This window comes from Pecten maximus, chromosome 8 (genome assembly GCF_902652985.1).
Source record: "Pecten maximus chromosome 8, xPecMax1.1, whole genome shotgun sequence".
Lineage (NCBI taxonomy): Eukaryota > Metazoa > Mollusca > Bivalvia > Pectinida > Pectinidae > Pecten > Pecten maximus.
This window is the reverse complement of record NC_047022.1, coordinates 7,702,690-7,708,920: the sequence shown is the minus strand read 5'-3', so window position 1 is coordinate 7,708,920 and position 6,231 is coordinate 7,702,690. Positions and strand designations below refer to the sequence as shown.

The 6,231-nt window shown below is 36.0% G+C and overlaps 1 non-coding gene across 1 annotated transcript; it reads left to right on the top strand.

The window, feature by feature from the left end:
• Positions 1 to 73, top strand: Trnar-ccu. The gene has a single exon. It is a non-coding gene; the product is annotated as a tRNA-Arg (tRNA).
• The last annotated feature ends 6,158 nt before the right edge of the window (positions 74 to 6,231 follow it).

The window sequence follows — 6,231 nt, the reverse complement described above, 5'->3', positions numbered from 1 at the left end:
GCCTCCGTGGCCCAATGGATAAGGCACCGGCCTCCTAAGCCGGGGATTGCGGGTTCGAGTCCCGCCGGAGGTTTAATTTTTCTTTTCAATTTTTCATCTTATTGAGTCAATTTCAAGACAAATAAATTAAAATTGAGAAAATAACTTCGACACAGATCACTTGAACAGATGACAGCAATATTCACAATGCAACGAAGAATTAAAAAAAAAAAAAAAAAAAAAATTAATATACCGGTAGTTTGAATAAAATTTCGTTGAAATTAATTTCTATTCTTTATTTTGAAATAAGATATGAATAGAATTTCGTTGAATTTAATTTATATTTTTTATTTAGAAATAAGATGGGAAAAGCATTAATACGTTATCAGTGGTGAATAGGTAACACCGTCAATACCCAAATCACGATGCACGTGCCGTAATTTGGTAACTTATTTTTAAATCTTGGCCTATAATGCCATAAATATAAGTAAGTATAATGGATGTTATCACAATCATAATTTATTTCTGTTGTGTTTGTCAGCATGTGGGTAATATGTAATGTTTTCTGGTATGCCCGTCATAATGCATTTAGTTCTTATCTTAATATCTTAATGTTATTTCTGAAGGGCGATGAACATAGAATGTGTATAGGTACCATGTGTTCAGCATTTAGGTAAATTACGTCAGTGACGCACGTCAGTAATTTCAAAGGACTTAAAAACATGTAAATTGTCGGAATATTTGGGTACTAAATATCTACCTGTTATAACACTGGTACGTCTCTGATCCGGCGGGTGGTGGGGTCAGAGGATACTCGGACTACTGTCAGATTCATGCTCTATGATCTGGCAGCGTGGTCAGAGTAAACTGGGGCTACTACTGCATATATACACAACTACCAAAAAGAAGTACGTGCGTCTTTAATTTGTGGTGTTTGTTTATGGTATGACCACGGGGTCAGAAGATACTCGGACTACTATCATATCCACGGTATTTTTTCTGTAAACAAAAAAAAAACAGGTGAAGCATGACTACTCTATATCTAACTACAAGATGATGCATGCAGGTATCTGTGGTCGGCGGCGGGGTCAGAAGATACTCGGGCTACTACTGGACATAAATTATATAATTCCACATACATGTACCAACAATCATAAGTATATGGCTATCTCTCGTATGGTGACGGGGTCAAAAGATGCTCGGACTACTTCTCAGTACTTTCATCTTCAGCTTTACTTATTTAATTTTCTGTACAAAATATGACGTACAGAAAAAATAAACAAATAACCAAGGAGACAAATACGACCTTTTTTCAACAAAACTTTGATAAACTTGCACAGATAGCGTAAGATTTTAGTATTAGTAATATTCATTAGTTCTGAAAAGTTAAGGATATTTGCAGTGTATAATATTTATTTCTTAAAATAACTTCCAATTCGTCACCTATTTTATGAGAATCACAGTATGGACATATTATATTTTGTTTTGCCATATTATTCAACCTACACGTTTTAAACAATGACTTCTACTGTTTAGCGTCTCGAATACACTAGGCGTTGTTTATTTACATCCGGGGATCAAACCAGAGAATTCAATTTCCGATCATCACGCCTAGTACACATAAATATTGATCTATATCTACTGACATCATTAATTTTATGAGATTTTCTATTTCATCCAATAACTTAAATCTGATTATTTGTGATGCTGCGATAACATTTAATCGCCTGTTTGATACCCGAGGGAGATGTTTCTGTACAGTTACGATGTACGATACACACAGATTTATTCTAACAATATACCTAAAACATGTACAGCATTTACAATCCTTTGAAAGTCAGCTTTTAAAAAGAAACAAAATTGTAATGTTTTTAAAGAAAGAAAGAAAGAAAGAAAAAAAGAAAGAGAGAAAGAAAGAAAACACACTTGTTGATAGTAGGAAAGATCTAGTAGAAATAATGTATCACAATTAAGTAACAAACCGGAGGAACAAGCAGTTCACGCGGGTCGGGCTGGGGTAAAACATGTGGCAGAGAGGTTAAACACAACGAGAACAAGATTAGATATCCAGTGTTAATTAATACACAAGTAGGATACACCGGTATTACTGCTAGCCGTAGACCTCCCATACCTACGCTCGTCTGGGGTGATATATTTATTATATACCTTTCCGACACCCCACCCTCCCAGTCTAACTTATCCCCATGCCTACACCTGTATATATTTTTATCTTCGCCGCACTTATTAAACCCTATTTAACTCCTCCTCCTCCTCCTCCTCCTCCTCCTCCTCCTCCTCCTCCTCCTCTATTTGTTCGTTCATTTCTCCTGTCGGTCAATTGTACTTTCTCTTCTCTACCACTCCATTTCTCCTCCTGTCATCGCACTCCCTATATCTCTTTCACCAATCCCCCTCCTCTACCCCATCCCGCCCCTATCCTAGTCATCCTCAGTTCATTTCTCTCTTCACCCCCCACACGTAAAGCTATTAAACAGACATTGCCCCACACCTGGAACACGTGCTTGAATCTATCCATGGTAAGGCTGTGGGTGCTGTGCTCGTGAAATACCTACCGTGTCTATAATTCTCGCGCTAGGGTCACGTGACTCTCGTATAGACGTTTGACGTCACACGATAGGATTAATATGACGTGTGTGTACTTCGTAAACTAATTTGTTCCTCGGGTGTGACATCCATTGTACACACGTGTATGAGGAATCTGGCTTCCTTCCATTAAATTTCTCTTTTCCTTCCTGCCACTTCCTTGCGATTACCTTCTCTCTTTCTCTCTCATCTATCTTTAATATATCCATGATAGCTCTCATCCTTTCGTCGTGTTTTAGTGTGAGACAAGGAGTGTTTATGGGACCTGCTTCATTTAGAGGACTTAAATATTTCAAGTTTTAACATTAAAATTAACAAGTTTAATACTTATGAGAGGCTGAGTCATGTTCTTTCAGACGAAAATTGTGTTAAATTCTTTGTCGGAGTCCTATGTGATACATTAATTTATGGAATAACTTAAGATAATATGTAATCGTTAAATCTAGCTTGTAACAAGCATTTCCATTGGCTAATAATGTATAAAATGACGTCGCTGTTTGTAACATTGTTATTAATTGGATAATACAACGGGCGTAATGATTTCTAAGTGAAAAGAGTTCACCAATAAAAGTAGATGTCCACAGGGGTTGTGTACAGTAAATCAAATCATAAGGATTAACTTGAATTTTTTCTTTATGTTTTGGAGCTTATTCACACGTGGAGCTACAAAAAAAACACCTCCAAACACAAAACAAACAAGAAATATCTTTAAAAAAGATAAACGGCATAGTTTTAATTGTGGTGGTTATAATGTAAAACTGCTGGTGAAATAAATTTACGAACTAATGCGTTTCTGCATTGATAACAAATATTTTTTGGTGATAATAAGACTACATTTGAATCAGGAATATAATTTTATTAATGTGTCTTTTGAAAAATACACCATTTATTCAGTTTCCATTCAATCTTTACTTTGTTTCGTTTTTAACTGTATATCCGCATTTTGCATTAACCGCTACATTGACCAATCATATACTTCATCTTGACCAATAGTTCCACCTGTCGCGTCATATCCGGTGCCAAAAGAAAATTAAACTACATCATGGTTTATTTAGATTATTTTATAGCTCCGCAACATAAGTGAATTGATGTTAACTCCTAATCCGTAGTCTGATATATTTGTTACCTGATGTAAAGGTTTGTTTTTTTATTATTGGTTATTCAATGTAATTTTTTAAAATGTATATTGTCTCTCATAACTTTCTAGAGTGTTTTTTTTGTGACGGGATTTAAGATAATTTTTAATGTATAGCCTTGATTTAATTAATTACGAAAGGTTAGACTTAAATGAAATATCTGTACAGATGTCTGTATATTACATATCAGAACAGTCTTTGTCTACAGGATCTTGAATTCCTTAAGATAAAAAAATGTCTGGCTATAGAAACGGTAAGTTTCAAAACAAGGAAAGATAAGCTAGCAGAAGAATGTTAATTGAAAACAAGCAAAACAAAACAAAAAATGAAGACGGAAAGGGAAAAAAAGGCTGATATCAAAGTGTACTGCTCGGTTCTTCATATTTCGGTCAGTGACTTCTTTTTTACCCACAACGAAGAATTTGAATGCTATATTACATAACACGATGAAAACATCTGATAAGGTTTTATTCTTTTTTTGTCGTTTTTTCTTTTCTTTTTTTTTAGATTACTCTCCATCGCAAATGAAATGCACCTGCTATGTTGGTAATCAAAACGAAATTGTTCCCTAAACATATATCCACGATCTGCTGTCATGATACCTCTGCGAACACAACCCATCTCACGTATAATTAATATTAGGTGTTATCTTACGCTTTCAACATATGGCTGGTGTTCGAGTTATCGCCCTTCTTTTTTGACTGATAATATTAGTATTACAGATGTTGCTCTGTATGATTTAATAATCTATCCCAGGTTTCTTATTCATAACAATTATTAACGCATACATGTTATAAACAAATCAATGTTTATAAATCAGAGTGGAACTCCTTTAAAATACGCATTCCACAAAAAGTAGCATGCACCCTTAATATCATCTTCGCAAGCCAAGACTTCTGATTACGTTACACTCCACGAACCCTTGGCGGATATAGTCGTGTTCAAACCGTCGCGCCCTGGAATCCCAGGGCATCCAATCAAATCGCGTTTTACATTCAGGCTTGGTTTCGCAGTAAACAAAAATTACGGCACCCAGTGCAGAGCTACATTGTCGACTATGTCATGATATTTTACCTAAAAACAGAGACGTTCAATCTTTAGGGAAATATTCGCAGTTTTTGATCAATTTATATAAGTCATTGATCACACAGCTCATCAAAATTGACACAAGCCTTCATGTGTGTCTGTAAACATCACCTATGAAGTAAATCGGTAACGTTCGTTTTGATTGGTCGAAAACTTCATGCGTAAAGGGTGGTAATTTCGAATCTCCGCTAGAGGGCCAGGACTGTCGACTATATCTGCCAAGGGTTCGTGGAGTGTAACGTAATCAGAATTCTTGGCTAGCGAAGATGCCTTAAGATAGTCACAAAGTCTTCAATCTTCGCAGTGCATAATTTCCCTGAGTTACTCTATGCCCCGTCTGGTCCCTCGTTCCAGAATTAAACATTCCAACATCCTAACTTATTATAAACTCCTATAACTGTTGAACTCTTTTGCAAAGGAGGAGCAAAGATCAAGGTTGTATGCAGCTTTAAGTCATTTTAAGAGAAGTTTCAGCCACTCACACACACGCCCACCCATGATATGTCACTCACCTATCGATGGGGGTCTAACTATCCTCATTGATATTATCAGTGTAATCTGACCATGACCTGCGCGAGCAATGCACGGGCGTTCCATGATTGACATCGCGATAGATATCTTATCCAATATGGCTTTATTGATTGAAAAATATATCAATCATTCTAACCTGGGAATGCGTCACGTGACCATGGACTATGTTTATATTTACATATTGTTTATATTTACATATTGATAATTGATTTCCTCCAATTAAGAGCCTTTTTAGATTTATTTTTCTTCACCTGTACACAATATTACGTCACGATTTGCGTCATTGGTGTCCTAACCTACTGAAATGAGCATTCTGAAAATAGCACTGATGTTTGTATTCGAAACAGTTACTGTCAGATGATGTATCAACGAAATCAGCATATAACTGTCAGAATGTACAAGGTCTCGCACAACTAAATCAGCCAATCAGCTGGTGTTTCACCTTAACCGAGTCCCTGAAGAAAATGTGTTTCTTGGGTTTGTAGCTATTTCCTGAGTAAATAATACATGGAATGGGTACTTTCTATATACGAGAATAAAGAGTAGGGTCTTCAGATTTTAAAAATCAAAAATATACATTGGTTGTATAAATAGAAAGATGTCGGATTCCAGGTGTAAAAAGGTGGGAATTCCCAGGTGGGGGTTCCCCTGTCCACTGTAAATATCAGGGTTACTGTCTTCCCAGTACTGGTGTGTTCTTATATGCCATTAACCCTATCCAATTACAAGAATTGTACATCATTTTTCTGGTAGGGAACTCTTCAAACTTTAATTTGATATAAATTTGACAATATTTGAACTTTAAATGAGCGGATTGAGAGGATGGGGTCATGGGATATAATGAAATAATTAGTTGTGCGAGGCCTATAAACCAATTGTTAACTGGATCAAGGAC